This window comes from Xenopus tropicalis, chromosome 1, assembly GCF_000004195.4.
Source record: "Xenopus tropicalis strain Nigerian chromosome 1, UCB_Xtro_10.0, whole genome shotgun sequence".
NCBI lineage: Eukaryota > Metazoa > Chordata > Amphibia > Anura > Pipidae > Xenopus > Xenopus tropicalis.
This window is the reverse complement of record NC_030677.2, coordinates 65,329,600-65,348,457: the sequence shown is the minus strand read 5'-3', so window position 1 is coordinate 65,348,457 and position 18,858 is coordinate 65,329,600. Positions and strand designations below refer to the sequence as shown.

Here is an 18,858-nt window from a genome sequence, read left to right as displayed (position 1 = left end):
CTAGACAGAATAGGGGGCCTGCAACACTGCTTGTCAGCAACATACAATGTTGCTTTGACAGCCTTGACCCAGCATTTTTACAACGGAATAAGTTCAATGGAACATTTTTAATTGGATGTCTGTGTCTATCCTCATTTGAACTGAAGAAGCTGCTCGGATGAGTAGGGAATCGTTTTTTTTTTTATAGAGTTGCTTTTTTTTATTATACAGTTGCTTTAGACTTAAAGGAGAATGCAAGTCAAAATTTAAAAATCATACTGCCCAATAGTCCTCCTATTGTTTAGTAAAAACGCCACACTTTTGGCTCACCTAATCAAATATTTACTGTCACACTTACATTTTCTGGAACAGGCAGCCATCTCTAAAAAGGTATTCTCCCTTCCCTTAAAACACAGCTAACTGGAGGTTTCCAGGAGCTGTGATCAGAGCTTATTTCAGGGGAATAGCATAAGATGCAAACGACAAAGGCCTCTGATTAAAAAATGGTAAAGAATTTTAATGGGTTTAAATTGCAAATTTATTTGGTCTAAATAACACACAAAGGGGCCGATTCACTAAAGGTTGATAACGCTTATCGCATGTTTTTTTTTGCATTAAAAAGCATGCGATAATTAAGTCCCGATTCATCAAAGTCATTTCGAATGCGTTAAGACGCATATCGCATGTGCAATTCAATATTTACCTCGCATTGTCTTAATTCACGCATAGAAATAATACTAACGCATGATTCACAAACTCATATGAAGCGTTAAACACGCTAAATATCGCATTAGTCTATGCGAATATTAACACCTACTTGGGGCAGGCGGTACTTAAAGAAAATTGTGGTTGGTGAGCTTTTGGCAACGCAACATGGACTTTGCATTGGGATTTATTCAAGTATGTGTTGGCCCTAGAGTCATGCAGCCTCCAGTTTGCAGGGAAATGGGCATTTTCAGAACAGTAGTTTTCCGAAAGTAATGGTTACGTGTGTAAAATCGTGCGCTAATATAGCACACGGTGAAATATATTGCGCGCAGCGAGAAATAATGCAGGAATTAATAATGCGGGAATTAACGCAAGGAAAATGCTCATCGCGAGTTAGATAACACAAAGAACATTTGGCCTGATTCACTAAAGTGCGATAAAAATTATCACACGCTTTTTTGCGTTAAATAAGTTGCGACAATTAGCGTGCGATTCACCATAGTATTATCGCGTGCGTTAAGTCACCATTTTCGCATGCGGTATTTCTCGCGCTAGTTTTAACGCATGCGTTAATTTCCGCGCTGAAAAGAATAGGATCGCATGATTCACTATAACTTAGGCGCGCTAAATATCGCATTCGGCTATGCGAAAATTAACTCCTACTACAGGCAGGCGAAAAATTATAGAAAAGTACAGTAAATGAGTTTTGGGCAATAAAATATGGACTTACAGTGTTATTTATTCAAGTATGTGCCTTTTTACTTAATTTCACTAAAGTCTTGGCATGTATGAAATTTCGCTACTAATATACAGTACTATAGCGGTAAATATTTAGTCGCCAAAATATACAGTACTATAGCGGTGAGTATGTTGTCGCCAAAATATACAGTACTGTAGCGGTGAATATGTTGTCGCCAAAATATACAGTACTATAGCAGTGAATATTTTGTTGCGATAATATACAGTACTGTAGCGGTGAATATTTTGGCGATTTTTTTTTGTTGCGACTTGTGGACATTTTGTGGCGATTTTATAATCTCGTGACATGTGCGACTTGGGGCCATTTTGTGTCATTGAGCCTGCAGCCACACTACAGAGAGGATCATGCCTGGGGTTTCTTATCTGCTACCAGGGGAGAGGCGCTATATTATCAGCATGCTCCTGCGTTCAGGATATGACGACCCACCGCTGGGGGACTTAGGGGTCCACGAGAGGAAGAGGGCAATCCTGGGCGAGCTAAGAGAAGGTTTGCTCGCTGGGTTTGCCCTTGATGTGGACCTCTGCCAGCTCCAGCGTCTGTGGTCTGACCTGAAGCGCAGGAGTCCAGATCTGGTTGCTGAAATTGCGGAAGGTAATTATTGTACTTTATTATGCTTTTACAGTATACATTCAGTAAAAGATTTACCAAGTAATTTGAACTAAAGGTACAAATGTAAGAAATGTCAGGGATGATGAAAGTAACATAGTAACATAGTAAGTTGGGCTGAAAAAAGACATACGTCCATCACGTTCAACCATAATGCCAGTGAGGAACTGAAACGTTGGTCACAATAAACCTCTGAATATTATTTCACATCTTTGTGACTCCTTGTGAAAATCCTGTGTGTGCCATCACCCCATGCCTGTCTAGATTTTGTTTTGCCACAGGCACCCAGGTATTATTGTTCCTTATGGTGTGCAGCTTCCCAGCACTTCGTATTGTATATATATATATATATACACATCTATTTTCAAATACATATGCATAAATAAGTTTAAAGCAGGGGGGAAGCAGCAGGGAGCGGCCCATAGTGTGAGTCATTTGGGGGAAGGGCCATAAATGTTTTAGGGGGCCCTGGCTAACAATGTCTGTGTGTTCTTTGTATTGATGTGAGGGTTCACAGGGGGAGGGGCCATTGGGGGCGTGGGAGGAGGGGGGCCCAAAAAATTTTGTTGCGAGGGGCCCCGTTATTTATGATGGTGTATGAATGTATATACTGTATATAATATATTACACAAAATAACATCTTGCAATACTATCTCACAGAACTTCAGCTGGCACCTCCTCCCCAGGCCCAACCCCAGGCCCTCCAGGCTCCTGTGGCACAGCAGGCTCTACCGGCCCCCGAGGCCCGACCTCCTCCGGCTCCCGCGGCCCGACCTGCGGCCCCCGCGGCCCAACCTCCTCCAGCCCCCGAGGCCCAACCTCCTCCGGCCCCAACCTCCTCCGGCCATCAACTGGCCTTCGAGGCCCAAGGACAATTGGCCCCCGAGGCCCGACAATTGGCCCCCGAGGCCCCAGGACCATCGGCCCAAGAGGCTGAAGAGGCCCCCGAGGCTGAATATGCCCCCGAGGCCCCAGACACCCCCCCCCCCCTTGATTCCTCCCCCAGTTTCCCCCCAGGCCCTTGAGTTCTCCCCCCAGGCCAAGCGCTGGGTGCCAGGTTCTCCTGCGCACAAGGGACCATCCGTGCAGGAGGACCTGGCCAACGTGAAGGCCGAGCTGGCGGAGGTGGAACAACTAAAGAGGGACATGAGAGAACTCAAGGGCAGCAAGCCCTAAGTTTTATTTTCACCCACTTTTTTATTTTATTATATTAAGTAAAAGTTTTTAGTTTTATACTTTTGAACTGAGTAATGTCTCATTATTTTTCCTTCATTGATATGGTATTCTATACTTTCATGTAGTTTCCCCTACACTCTTACATTTATCAGTAACAGCATCAATATGCTATATGGTTTAAATTTTTGCAAATATTCTGCCAACAATTTTGTCTTTAGCCCATTTTGCTGAATAGTAAAACTTGCGTTAATTAGTACGTAGCGTATTTTCTGGCGAGTGTGATAACTGCCAATCCAATGTTTTGTTGCCAGAATAATTGCAATATTATATTTGTTCCCGTTTAATAAAGTGCCCATAACATATTTGCCATTTATTCTGTGTCTAAAATCTCCCACTTAATTTAAGCCACTTTAGCAAACGGACCCCTAAGTATTTGGCTAAATATTCTTAAATGCCCCCCCCCCCCCCCATTTTATTATCTCTAGCACTTCTTTTTTTTTCTTACTTAGATTTTTATTGTTTTTTTGGGGTTTTTTTGGCAAATAAACATTTATACAGCAACTCTCTGGCACTCTGTGCTCTCCCAGGGCAAAATGTCATCAGTTTTATGCTGCCGATTGTCGCGTGCGTAATGTCGCAACAATTAGCGCATGCAATAAATAGCGTACATGCGGAAAATACCGAGCACGCTATTTATCGCGACAAAATTATCGCATGAAATACCACGCGTAAAACAGCGCGAGTATGCTTATAGTGAATCGTGCGAAAAGTCGCGAAAATTTAGACGCAATAAAATTTTTAACTTAATATGATGATAATGAGTTTCCTGATAATGGATCCCATACCTGTAAATAGCATGCATGTGGATACAAAGACATGAAATGTTGACTTGAAATTACAGTTTTGTTTCCTAATTTGTGCGGAGGGGTAGAAACAAGTGCCCTCTTAACCCCCAGAGGCTACAGACAACAGCAGTTATGTGGCAACACTGTATCCTAGTACTTCCTGGGTGAGCCTCAATATTTTGGCCCACATTGTCACCCACCCTCTGTTCCTGAGGCCATCTAACATCTTCTGCCAGTCGGCACCAAGATAAGTAGTACAGGTAAGGGACCTGTTATCCAGAATGCTCGGGACCCAGGGTTTTCCGGATAAGGGATCTTTCTGTAATTTGGATCTCCATAACTTAAGTCTGCTAAAAATCATTTAATATTAAATAAACCAATAGGATTGTTTTGCCTCCAAAAAGGGGTAATTATAGCTTAGTTGGGATCAAGTGCAAGGTACTGTTTTATTATTACAGAGAAATCATTTTAAAAAATTAGAATTATTTGCTTATAATGGAGTCTATGGGAGATGGCCATTCCGTAATTCGGAACTTTCTGGATAACGGGTTTCCGGATTGGGGATCCCATACCTGTACAAAGAAACGCTATATAAAATAACACATGCACATACCTATTAACACATATTCTTTTGGGTGAAGGACTTGCATTAGCTTTTTTGCCTGAAAAAGTGTTTCATTGACAAGTGTGACTTGCATGAATGCTTCTTACACTGGGGAATTACTTTTCTATTTCATTTTGAAGATCTTATTGCATTTTTTGTGATTTTATTGCATTCCATATTCCATATTGCTGTTTATTGGTAGCTTATATATGATATATTATCTTCGCAATTTGGCTTTAAAATGAAGTGCTTGTTTCTGGTGTTGTGTAATAATGATTTATACAAGTTAGATATCTCATATATATATATAAATATATATATAAAAATACTTGGTACTAGTGTGTTTAAGAGACATGGGGCTTTTCAAATTAATGTAATTCTGCTCACGTAATACAATAAATGATAAACAATATGTATTTTTGGTCATCTAGCTGAAGTGAAACTAGACAAATTATTTATTATATTTGAGATATTTCACAGATAATGTAACCATAATGAGGTAAGCAATTACAAAACAGTCACAAGGATGAAATGAAAAGAGTTATATTTTCCAAAGAGTTATAAAATAACATAGCAATAATGTGGTAAAAGTTCTGGATCTCTGTGCATCACAGAACACAAATATAACTTAGGAAAGCCACAATCTTATCTCACTTGTATAATTTTCTAAAATTACATCCGTTGTTTTTGGGGAAGATAAAGTAATAAACTCAGAATACGTGCAAACACCCACATCCTCAGTAAGATGGTATATTTGGCACTTTCTGTGGGTCAGTCTCTGAGCACTTCTCAGCAATACATACATTAAGATCACTGACACAATTGAGCAAATCTGTCAATGAGATACTTTGCTTTATAAACCCTCATGGGCACAAGAAGAGTGAAGAATTAAGAAGGCAAGAAGAATGTAGATTGCAGAATATATATATATATATATATATATATACAGGTATAGGACCCGTTATCCAGAATGCTCGGGACCAAGGGTATTCCGGATAAGGGGTCTTTCCGTAATTTGGATCTTCATACCTTAAGTCTACTAAAAAAACAATAAAACATTAATTAAACCCAGTAGGATTGTTTTGCATTCAGTAAGGATTATTTATATCTTAATTTGGATCAAATACAAAGCATTGTTTTATTTTTACAGAGAAAAAGGAAATCAATTTTAAAAATCTGAATTATTTGATTAAAATGGAGTCTATGGGAGATGGGCTTTCCGTAATTCGGAGCTTTCTGGATAACGGGTTTCCGGATAAGGGATCCCATACCTATATATATATATATATATATATATATATATAAACACATCAAAAATAAGTGGCACTGCTGAAAAGTATGGGTGCAAAAGACTTTGCCCCTTGCTACTGGCTCACATAAAAAGAAATCACCAAAAAAGTCCTCCACTCCCAATGCTTTATTGTTAAAACACATACAAAAAAACAGGCAATGTTTCAGAGCTTCATGTTTTTGTTTTGCCAGCAATATAGAGTTATGCAGTTTAGTTACCATCAATTAACCAGCAAAAATTTATTTTAAGTGAAGAAGGATCTTATCAATCTTGCAGATACATTTCAATAGATATTTTCCATTAACATATCCCTTATTTTGTGATGGGCTGTGTGCTACATCAGAGATCACATGACAGGAAATAATGCAGCTCTAACTGTAATGGGAAGTAGTGTGGGAGTAAAAGACAGAACTCTGTCTGTCCATTGGCTGATGTGTCGTAACATCTACGTGGGCCCTTGGTTTATGTGCACTGTGAATCGTAGGAACCAAAGGGGCAGATCTTAGTACTTAAAATGGAACATTTTTCTAAATGGCATTATCCAATGGCACATACTACTATAACATTTTTTGTGAGCAGGTGTTATTTATATGAAACAGTGTTTTACATATGGATTGTTTTAAGTGCAAAGTTAGAAGTATAGTTTTCCTTTAAAATTAACTTTCCTGACATGATGTTTCTGAGATCCCATAAGCTGATACATCAACTATCATAATTATAATAAGTTCAAAGTTATTCTACCTGTACCACAGCTGGTGTGGTGCTGCAGTGAGTTATATAGACTAGTGGTACAATGGGCCACTAAATTACTGCTAGTGCATAGCTCTAAGTAGTATAAGCAGGTCTTTCAGTGGAGTTTCCATACATTTGAAACATTAAAAAAAAAAAAAAAAAATCACTAATAAAAGGAAGGTTACACAAGTACCAAGAAGTACATTTCTTGCATATGGAAGCAAGTATTGTAAATAAATGTTTAAACATAACTTATTTCCTACTCATTGCACCATGCACATATCATCATTTTCATTTTGTGTCACAAAAATTGTGTTGCATCATTAACACTACAGTATTGTAGAAGTAATATTACATCCTTTCTTTAAGAGCCATTATAACAATGTTAAAGGAGAAAGAAAGGTAAAAACTAAGTAAGCTTTATCAGAAAGGTCTATGTAAATACAGCCATAAGCACTCACAGAAACGCTGCACTGACTTCTCTACACACAGGATTCCGTGTCTCTCTTTTTGTAAATATGATGTTCCAGTGTCTGACTTCCTCTCTCAGATCCTTAATTCCCATGGCCAGAGTCTGCACAGTTCTCTCCTCTCTCCCCTCTCCTGCTCCCTCCCCCTTAGGAATGTGAGATCTGAGCTATAAGGGCTAGACAGCAGGAAGGAAGCTACTTAAAATGGCAGCTGCTATCTTAAGTAAATGGAGAAAGCTTCTAAAGCTCAGGTATGGTAATGCTTTCTGCAGAATAAATCTATTGGCAGTAAAATGTCAAATTGACTTTCCTTCTCCTTTAAATTGTCCAACTTGTATTTGTCTAACAAATATATAAAAAGGTACATAATTATATCCTTGTTGTTTTGTTATACTTAGCTCCTACAAAGGTATTATTGACTTATGTTACAGTCCTGTAAAAGCTTTTATTTTTAGCTGGCTGCTGCCTTTCCTATATTATATGAAAGTAGAGACGTGAATATTTTATCTATAAAACAAATCACCAGCCTACCTACTAAGGATGGCACCAGGCCCAGTCAAGCATGACTGATCCAACAAGTCCTCTGCTCCAAGGAACCTAAAGCCATGTTGAAGTGTCGGCTGTGGCAAGCACAGCTGGGCTGGGATTGGCCAGCTTAGGGATATGAGCTAATAACACATATATTACTGCCCAATGTGATGTTGCCTACCACTGTCACTGTGGGATATATTATTTCTATTGGTTTTATTGGATGTTAACCTGGCAGGAAATGATGCAGCTCTAACTGTAATAAGAAAAAAGCTTGCGAGTAAAAGACAGCGCTCTGTCCATTGACTCATGTAACCTAGCACGTATGTGTGCCCTTGGTTTGTGTATGAGGACAGTGCCAAATGTGAGCCAGAGGGCAGACCTTAGTACTTAAAGGGGTGGTTCAACTTCAGGTAAACTTGTAGTATAATACAGAATGGCCTTTTCTTAACAACTTTTCAGTTGGTCTTCATTTTTTATTTATTATAGTTAAGTTATTTGCCTTCCTTTTCTGAATCCTTGCAGCTTTTAAATGGGGGTCACTGACCCCAGCAGCCAAAAAACTATGCTCTGTGAGGCTACAGTTTTATTGTTGTTGTTTCTTTTTAATACTTATCTTTCTATCTATTCATATTCCAGTCTCTCCTTCAAACCACTGCCTGGTTGCTAGGTTAAATTGGACCCTAGCAATCAGATAGCTACTGACAAAAAGTCACTGGATACTCATATGTAAGATGTTTTACCTCTGTATTATAAGACCCGCGGGACATAAAAGTGAACATTTTAAGTACATTTTCAAAAGATTTATTGAAACCTGTTAATGGTACCAAAACTTTATAGTTTGGGAGTAGAAAGAAATTTGTACCAATTCTGAATTCATCTACATGGGTACTTTTGTGGAGCTTTAGTGGTTAATCGCATGATGATTTCTGATGTACGGCTCTGAGGGGCCGATTCACGAAAGGTCGATAGCGATTATCGCATGCTTTTTTTGCGTTAAAAAGCATGTGATAAACAAGTACCGATTCATCAAAGGCATTTCGCATACGTTAAGACGCATATTGCATGCGAAAAAAACGCATCATCACTAAGCGTTATTTCTATTGCATTGCGTTATTAGTGAATAGAAATTGTACTAACGCATGATTCACAAACACAAATGAAGCATTAAACACGCAAAATATCGCTTTAATCTGTGCGAATATTAACACCTACTTGGGGCAGGCGGTACTTAAAGAACATTGAGGTTTGTGAGTTTTTGGCAACACAACATGGAGTTTGCAGTGGGATTTTTCCAGCTATGTGATTGCCCTAGAGCAGTGCTGTCCAACTGGCGGCCCACGGGCCACATGCGGCCCTCAACCCCCCTCTGTGTGGCCCCCCACCTGTCTGGCTGCTTTGATGGTTTACCTTTGTGTAAGATTGAAATGGTATCAGTATTGAGATTAACTGGCCCCCTGCATAGTTCTCATCTCAAATTCAGGCTGTAGTCCCCCTGTATTGTTTAAACATGTAATCCCCTGTGTTTTTCACACCTTTTAGTTTCTGCATTGTTCACCCCCTGCAGTGTTCACACCTCAGGCTCAGGCTGTAATCATCCACATTGTTCACCTGTTCACACCTCAGACATTGTATGTACTGCCTGGACTATGCTGCCTGTGTATATGGCACACACAGACAGCATAGGGTAGGCAAAGTATGGCACATAGGCAGTATAGGGCAGGGAGGGTATGGAACACACAGAGAGCATAGGGCAGGCATAGTATGGCACGTAGGCAGCATAGGGCAGGGAGGGTATGGAACACACAGGCAGCATAGGGTAGGCAGAGTATGGCACACACAGACAGCTAAGGGCAGGCAGAGTATGGCACACACAGACAGCTAAGGGCAGGCAGAGTATGGCACACACAGGCAGCATAGGGCAGGCAGAGTATGGCACACACAGGCAGCATAAGGGAGGCAGAGTTCTGCCTGTGTGTGCCATACTCTGCCTGTCCTATGCTGCATGTAAGAGGTGAACCTGGAAGGGGTTTGTTCTGGGAGTTTGTTAGTAGTTGGAAACAGCCATTAAATGGTCCCTAAGGTGTGTAATTATGTTGCTGGGGGTTGCTGTGCTATCCACAGGGGAGGAGGAGGCATATGGATTTAAGGGTGTGTCTTAATATGACATAATATAATTCTTTCATATATGAATAACTGTTGATATCCCCGCAGTGAGGACCAAGCATTTGGGTTTTTGCTGCACTACCACCATTGTGATAAAATGGGTGTGGTTTGAAGTGGGTGTGGTTCAAAAAGGGGAGTGGCCAAAACTGGCTTCCATTAGCGGCCCTCCACCATGTATGCTAGAGAAATTCCGGCCCTCGGCACCGCAGAAGTTGGACAGCACTGCCCTAGAGTAATGCAGCCTCCAGTTTTCAGGGAAATTACGTGCGTAATATTGTGTGATAATATCGCACGCAGCGAAATATATCGTGCACGGCGGGAAATAAGGCAAGAAAATCGCACATTGCAAGATAAATAATGCAAAGAACATTGCTTCTTAATTATGACAAGTGTCCTGAGTTTGATACTTAAAAAATATTGCTATGTTTATTTTTATAATGTTAAAATAGATTTTTTTTTTTTTACTTTTTTGAGTCCCATAATTTTGATCAAAAAAATAAAAAAAGATCTAGAAAACTTTGATCGTGAAAACATTTTTGCCAGTTTTTCTACGTAAACAAAATTCCCCCCAAGGAAATGCCTGTAAAATGCTAAACACAAAATGTTCCAAAATTGTCAATAAAGCAAATAAAGTATGGGTGCTATGGTAACAACCCCTAAAAATGTGATAGCTGTTGAAATTCCAAGAGCTACAAAAAAAAGTAAATAAAAAGGTATATTTTTTAAAAATCTTAAATACTACTGTTTATATCATGCTAAAAGTTAATTTTAACGTAAACTACCCTGAAAGGCCAACATTTTTGCAAACTGATGATTTTCCGACTTGAAAATCATGCTGTTTTGTATAATGTTAGAAAACCTTCAAATCCGAGCTCCTTAAACATTAGAATACACTCAAATACTCTTATGAAACTTTGGCTCTGCTATCCAAGCGAGAAAGAATTTTAACTCAGCTGGGACACCACAATAAAATGTGAAATAAATGCCAAAAATGTGCAATTTATACAAAGTACAGCAAGCAAGTCTGGTTCACCACATAGCCAAAACAGTACAGAAACATGCAAATGTAAAGCAATCTGGGTCACTTTATCTGTGACTGTGAGAAAAGCAGTGCAATAACAGTTAAAACAAACATTTTATATGAGATGTCTTCTAATACATTTTTCATTCAATGGTTACATTTTTTTTATTAAATTTTACACTGGCAGGTGATTGTGTAGGAGTTTCTAGGAGCGTGTCACAGGCTTGAACCACCTATTGTGATTGCTGTTATCTGGCTTGCTGACTTCTCATTACCTTAACTAGCCCCTTACTATACCCCATCCTGGTATGCCCCAGGGTCATCAGTTACAGGCCACATACAGACCTCAGCTAAGATTTTATTTTATTTATTTTTTTGCCTGAAATGTATATTATTCAGATATCAATTGGCAGCAAGGATAGGTTACAGTAGTAAGATCTAATATATATATATATATATATATATATATATATATATATATATATATATATACTCACCTAAAGGTTTATTAGGAACACCTGTTCAATTTCTCATTAATGCAATTATCTAATCAACCAATCACATGGCAGTTGCTTCAATGCATTTAGGGGTGTGGTCCTGGTCAAGACAATCTCCTGAACTCCAAACTGAATGTCAGAATGGGAAAGAAAGGTGATTTAAGCAATTTTGAGCGTGGCATGGTTGTCCGTGCCAGACGGGCCGGTCTGAGTATTTCACAATCTGCTCAGTTACTGGGATTTTCATGCACAACCATTTCTAGGGTTTACAAAGAATGGTGTGAAAAGGGAAAAACATCCAGTATGCGGCAGTCCTGTGGGCTAGAGGTCAGAGAAGGGTATTAGTATGGTGTTCCTAATAATCCTTTAGGTGAGTGTATATGTACGCACGTGTGATCCATGAATAAAGCATGCTGTAAAATAAACAAATGACTTTATTAAAGGGAAGGAAAAAAAAAAAATGGCATAAAACAAACAGAATGTATGTACAATGTATATGTAAAAAATCTCAATAAAAACATTAAAAAAAAAAAAAAAAAAAGGAGTGCAGAGGCCTGTGCAGGAGTCAGGTATCAGATTTTCATTGACAGTAAAGATGGGCATACAAAGTAAGATTCGCTTGTTTGGAGCAGTCACCAAGCAAGCAAATCTTTCACCCGATATGGCCACCTTGGGTGGGCAATATCGCGTTAGGGCCAAATGATCGAATTACAATAAAGGGAATACGAAATTTTGAAGCAAAGCCTGCATCAATGAGCATAGCGGTTCTAGATCCAACACAAAAATCAAGCCTGCACATTTTAATTTTGGCCAGATAGTTGGGAAGGCCTGCCAAAAGGCCCCATACACAGGCAGATAAGGTGCCAAGTCAGTCTAAGGACACAAATCGGCATCTTAAATCTGTTCGTGTATGGCCACCTTTAGATGTAATATATGTTTTGGGGGAAGCCCACATTCCTAGCAGATGTAATAAAGATGTAACTAAGAATAACTGATTCCAGCACAAGTAAAATCTAAAAAAACAACTGACTTTGGCACAAATCCCTCCCCCACCTCCCACAAAAGACTATTAAGTCTAATACAGTGCTGACCAACTGGCAGCCTGCGACCCCCACCTGTCTGGCTGCTGTGACTGCTTACCTTTGTGTAAGCTTAAATGGTATCAGGACAGAGATTAACTGACCCCCTGCATGGTTCACACCTCAGATTCGGGCTGAAAACCCCTGTATTGTTTGAACATGTAATCCCCTGTACTATTTACACCTTTTTAATCCCTCCATTGTTCACACCTCAGGCTCAGACTGTAAGCACCCACATTGTTCACCTGTTCACACCTCAGACTGAAGGAGCAGTGCCAGCATTGTGTCACTGTATGCTGCGTGTGTGTGCCATAGGCAGGTGGGGCAGAGAGAGTATGGCGCACACACAGGCAGGGTAGGGCAGGCAGCATATGACACACACAGGCAGTAAACTTTCTGCCCAATGCTGCCTGTGTGTGCCATACTCTACCTGCCCTATGCTGCCTGTGTGTGCGCCATACTCTACCTGCCCTATGCTGCCTGTGGTAGGTGAACCTGGCAGGGGTTTGTTCTGGGAGTCTGTTTGGAAATAGTCATTATATTGTCCCTAAGATGTGAATGAATGAATGAATGGGTTTTTGCTGTGCTACCACCATTAATGTGGGTATGGTCTTAAAAGCTCTTGTGATAACATGGGTGTGGTTTTAAAAAAGAGGAGTGGTCAAAACTGGCTTCCATTATCAGCCCTCCACCACGTAGGCCAAAAAAATTCCGTCCCTCGGTACCACAGAAGTCGGACAGCACTGGTCGAATTCATTTACATTTGACTGTGGCTCACGAGTAGGAAAGTTTTGGGAACCCTGCTATAGATCATATTCCAATGCCTTGGGGGGATGATGTGATGGATCATCTCTCCTTCTACAGTGGAGATACTTTTTGGATCAGAATATTGCTTACCCTAGCACCTAGGGGCCTGAATGAATATTGTTCATTTAGTTGTTTTCTTAATATGCAATAATTTCCCTTTGAGGGACCATTTGTTTATAGATAACCTAATAACTGTGCTTGAATTTGTGGCATTTTGATGTCTATTTGTGGCATGCTTTTCCTTTGTCACAAGCTACCGGGTTGGTGTATCTTGTGACCAAGGGAAAGTAATGTCATGATACTGGACCTTGTTATGGGTAGATGGTGTATGCAAACATTTTAAATCTTGTAACATTATTTTGTAAGCTAGTATGGCAAAGCATCTTGAAAAAGGTTTTAGACCATGAACTGAAACATTGAAAACATTTTTGGAAAAGAAAACAAGAGTATGTATATTTTTTCTTGGTGTATATATGTGTATATATTACAAATTACATTGTATATGCATCTAAACAAATTGTTTGCAGCACTTAACTTAATGAACACTACTTTTTATATATTTGCTAAATTACAACTCGAAGTAGATAAGATTAAATAAAAACAATAATAAAAGACAAGATAACTGATGAAAAGCAAATATATTTATTATGCACTTTAATATACATAGGAGCCCTGTGCTGAATATAATACAAGGAATAAAATAAAAAATTTACAATGTTTAATTCAATTTACATTGGCTATTTACAATAAGAAAAACAAAAACAGAAAAAAACAAATGAAAAGTTATTATTGAGGATGTTATGTTCAGAGCAAAATACATTTGCATAGCAGAGTAAGTGATTGAGAAAATGTCATTTTACAAATAAATGATGAACACTGTATGAAGTAGAACAATATCAAACAATCAATGAACAAATGCTATTACCAGCAATCATGCACTTGGGTCGAAATATTCAGAACTGTTTTTTATCCACGTTTTGCTGAAACAACTTTATTATTGCAGTTGCTCAAAATAATGGTAGTGGTTTGTGAATGGAGAGAGAAGAAAACAAAAGGGCCAGTTAATATGAACTGGTATCTTTTCAAAAATGAAAAACAACTTATTTGTTGTTATAAAAAAATATTTGCCCATTTCACTCTGCATTTGAAATAAAAATTCACACATTGGTACTTAAAAGCTATGAAATGGGAATGAAAAAATTCTCTCTTGTGCAACTGGACATCCACAAAACACAAGGTGCATTTTACACGAAAATCAAAATAAATAAATATCCCGATATAACCTATCAGTAGAAATGGCAGCTGTGGAGATTATTTTTACTATTTATAAAAAAAACAGGGGGGGGGGGGGAGAAAGCACTTAAATCAGAGATCTGTCACTAAACAGTACGACTAAACAAATCGTACTCTCTCTTTCATATTATGTAACATATCATTTAACTAGCAGTTAGCATTCTTAAGGCTCTTTAAGAACTTCGTAATGTATTTAAGTATATGTCCCACGGGGACAAGAAATTCACCACCTTTTTAACATGACAAGATTCCTCAGCAGAGGCTGCATTGACTTCTTCTAGTGCTTTGCATGGAAAATAAATACATGGTATTAACTTTTCTACAACAAATTTTAAGGATCCACAGCCATTTCAGGTCATGTTTGTACAATGTTTGACACAACAGGCAGACTACAGAATTATTCTTCTCATAATAGGACAAAGACAACATAACAAGATACAAAGTCTAATTAAATAATTACTGGTAACCACACCGGAAATATATAACACTGAGCTCTTCAGTGATGGATAAATATGCTTCTAGAAAAGTTGAGCATTAATACATTCAACTCCAGTTTGGGTCAATGTCTGTGCGCTGAGCAATGTAAAGGGGTTTGGCTTAACAATATAATATAATACAAAAAAGTGAAAATACCGAAGACAGAAAAGGCTGAAGCCAGTTGGGATTTTCAAATACAATCCACATTTTGCATTGTGGAAGTGGATGAGTAATAATAGATTAAGAAAAAAAACACACAGGTTTCTGCAGGGCACATAGATTTCTGAACAATTTGATTTGCACCATGAATACTAGGGGCAGGGAAAGGGGAAAGGGCATAAGCCTGCAGTTTCAAAGTGCATTCTTGTGTACAATACATTTTAAATTGAAGCTATAACTATAGGAATATAACATATTGTGAAAAAGGGTTGATGCAGGACACAAACTGCAGCAGGTGCAATGTAGGCTTTTAAATATTTTTTCTCTGTGCAGAATGTACAGTCACAGTTTTTTGCACACATTTACTGCATTGACCTTCTTTTTGTTTGTACTGAAAGTCTAAACTTGCCTATAGCTTCTCTTCTTTTCTCTTTCTTGAATTTAACTATTAGGGTTGGGTATGTGCGAAAAACAGAGTGGCATTGATTTGTGAACTGAAACAACATATGAAAATATATTGGACCGCTTTAGCATGTCCTATGCTATACAAGTTTTACTTTAAAGGGACAATATACACCTAGGTTTAACATGAGGCTTAAACAGGACTTGTAGTGAACATGTTCTGCTTTTTTAACTTAATACATTCTATATGTTTAATATAAAGTGCTAACTGATCATTGTTTTCTATTTACCTTTACATCTATGGCACACAGTAACATATTTTATATACCTGTCCACAGCAAACAGGCCTCCACTTAAAAATGATGAAACAAAAATTTCAGAGCAGAGGCTGCCTGTCATCACAGTGTATGCCAAGAACATACTATGGGTAGCAATGACGGGCAATTTGGGGGGCTTTATGCCCCCCCACACAGAATACCCTGGTGGTAAAAATCCCCATGTGCCACAGTACTTACTTCTGTCTCCTGGAAGCAGTAGAGGATTGAAAAAAAGGTAAAAAGTTCTATATGAATTTCATCCCTCTAAACAGGCTTATGACACACTGGTAGAGGAATGCCTGCCCTTGATTCTGCTATTGATTTTTATGGCAAACTGCTTGTCACCAAATATACAGACAAATTTGTCCCAAAATAAACTATTTTTAATGCTTGGGCTGAAATCTGCCTATATGCATGGTGACATGCTATTTAAATCAATGGTGAGCAGCCAGGAAGGTGGCGTGTTTCTTCCCCAGTGGAAATATCTCTGGGGTGATGCCTGGTGTGCCATTAGCCTCTACTCTAACTGCTAATGTTTATTATACAGTATCGTATTAAATATATTCTCAAGAACCAAAGTAGTTGTCTTAAGTGTAGAATGAAATTGTTGCACATTTCACTGGTCTGCACACTTTAAAGCAAATAAAACCCATAGATCATTTTTAAATAGGCAACACTGAGTTTTTACAATAGATCCATGTTAAACACTGGTGTATATTGCCCTTTAATAGACATTTATTCCTACAAATATAGATCCGTTTAAGCGTGTATGCTTAGCAAGAGTAGCCAAACTAGGCACATTTTCAAGTCATTTTTAATTTCTACCATCACAGTTGTAATTTTTCAAGACCTAAATTGCAAATAGATCTTCATCACAAATGTTTGCTTTCAGCAATACATATTCTGCGCTTGTGCTTCTGAAACCTGGGGAAAAGCAAGAAAACAAGGCAAAGTATTAGTATTAAGTCACTTGTTCTCATACTTAAAGGAGTCATATTGTGTGAAAAACAATAATATACCAGTGCATTATACTCCTCTAAATATTAAAGGAATTAACTTAAAAAAAAGAAAGTTGTGTTTCAGACTAATTTAATGAAAAATTCTGTCCAGGCCATATAGGGGGAGGTGGCAGCAGTCAGCACACTGCACTGTAGATTAGGAACCAATCAGCAGCTAGGCTGACCTGAAGCATGTCTTAGCTGGTGATTGGCTATCTCTCTCCTACTGTGCTTCTGGCAGGTACCATTAGGACATGGCCACCCATCATTTAAAACACAGACATTGACTGAAGCAGATCTATGTTCATGGTGTTGGATGTTTTTTCTCAGCTAATTCTTTACAAGTTTCTACCGTAATATCTCCTATATAGCGAGTCTGTTTATGGGACAGTCTGTGTATGGGAATATTTTCTTTACTTTTCAAGCAGGAAAAATTAATCAATAATTGAAAAACAAATCACTTTGCCTAAGAAACATATTTACTAATCTAGAATACATCACAATCACATATTTTCCCAGGAAAATATGGCTGTCTCATTATCTGTGCAGACAACAACCCAAGCAAATCAGCGCCTTGCATCAAAAGAAAACTATACCTTCAGAATGAAAACTTAACCAACAAATTGTTTATTTAATATTAAGTGGCCTATTAAATAATCTTACCAAACTGGAATATATATCAGTAAATATTGTCCTTTTATATCTTTTCCCTTGAGCCACAATTTTGTGATGGGCTGTGTTCCCTCAAAGATCACCTGACAGGAAAAAATACTGCTCTGACTGTAACAGGAAGAAGTGTGGGAGTAAATGACAGAACTTTTTTGGGCTCATGTGACCTAATGTATATGTTTGTTGTGTGCACCATGAATCCTATGGGGGATAATTTTGGATTACCCAATTGCATATACTAAAAAAGTATGTTTTTATGAAATTGGTTTATTTGCATGAAATAGGGTTTTACATATACACTGCTTTTTGCAATATATTTTTATAGATTTACATTGTTTGGGGTAGTTTTCCTTTAAGTGCACTGACTACGACTTTGTCGGCCTGTGTTCACAGAGCAAGGATTTTGGTACAAAAATACATCCTCTGACATTTCTGGGTGGAAGCAGTGGCTGTCAGTGAGGACCTGTGTTTTTTATGCTGTGAAACACCCTTGTGCTTCATTAGACTAAAGCTACAATGTGTCTTTAATCAAGTTAAAATGTGTGTATAATGTGTGGGGATTTAGTCTGGCATCCTGTCTATGCTGGAGAGGCTACCCAGCAGCTATAACTTGGATATAAGTACCAAACATCTTGAACTGCGAAGTTGGTCTCCTCATATCACCCTTTATCTGTTGTTTGAGAAAATAAAATTTAAGACCTGTTTTTGGTGTTTTTTGGAACTAGTCAAACATTTGCTAGACTACCTGAAGTGTTTGCTTTTCAGAGTTGCTTCACAGTTCTTGCATGCTACAATCCAATCATTTACTACATTCTTCGTCAGAGGCATAATAACGGATTAGTTCAGTTGACCATGATGTAATGCAAACTAAATATTCCAGTGCTAAGGCAAAGACATATGGGGCGATTAGTCATTGCGACTTTTAAAACCTGCAGTAGGGTCAACTAAAAATCTGATCATGGCAACAAATCTCCACAATGATACCTCCGTGCAAATACACATAAGACGCCGCATGCGAGATGGGACAGTGCAGTACAAGTCGCCACTTCTTGTAGATTTGCAATTAGTCACCGTGAATGGATTTTTAAAAATCGTGGAGACTAATTGCCTCATCTGTCTTCATCTTTAGGGTAACAAAATCTAGTCCTTTATTGATCTCGTTAGAATATGTGCAGTTTGTGTTTATTATGCTTCTGATACTATCTCCTATTAGGTTTATAATGCACATAGGTTCAGTTATCTGTCTAAAAGCTGGTTTTCATTATCTCCTAAGG

General features: G+C 38.4%; 1 protein-coding gene across 3 annotated transcripts in view; it reads right to left on the bottom strand.

Moving 5' to 3' along the window:
* Nucleotides 1–13,892: 13,892 nt before the first annotated feature.
* The window catches only part of ankrd50 (ankyrin repeat domain 50), a 29,435-nt gene continuing 24,469 nt past the window's right edge, over nucleotides 13,893–18,858 (bottom strand). For all 3 annotated transcript variants that reach the window (XM_002941998.5, XM_018096150.2, XM_031902563.1), the window contains exon 5: nucleotides 13,893–16,841. The gene's annotated coding sequence lies outside the window, so the exon portion shown is untranslated. The remainder of the gene's footprint in view (nucleotides 16,842–18,858) is intronic.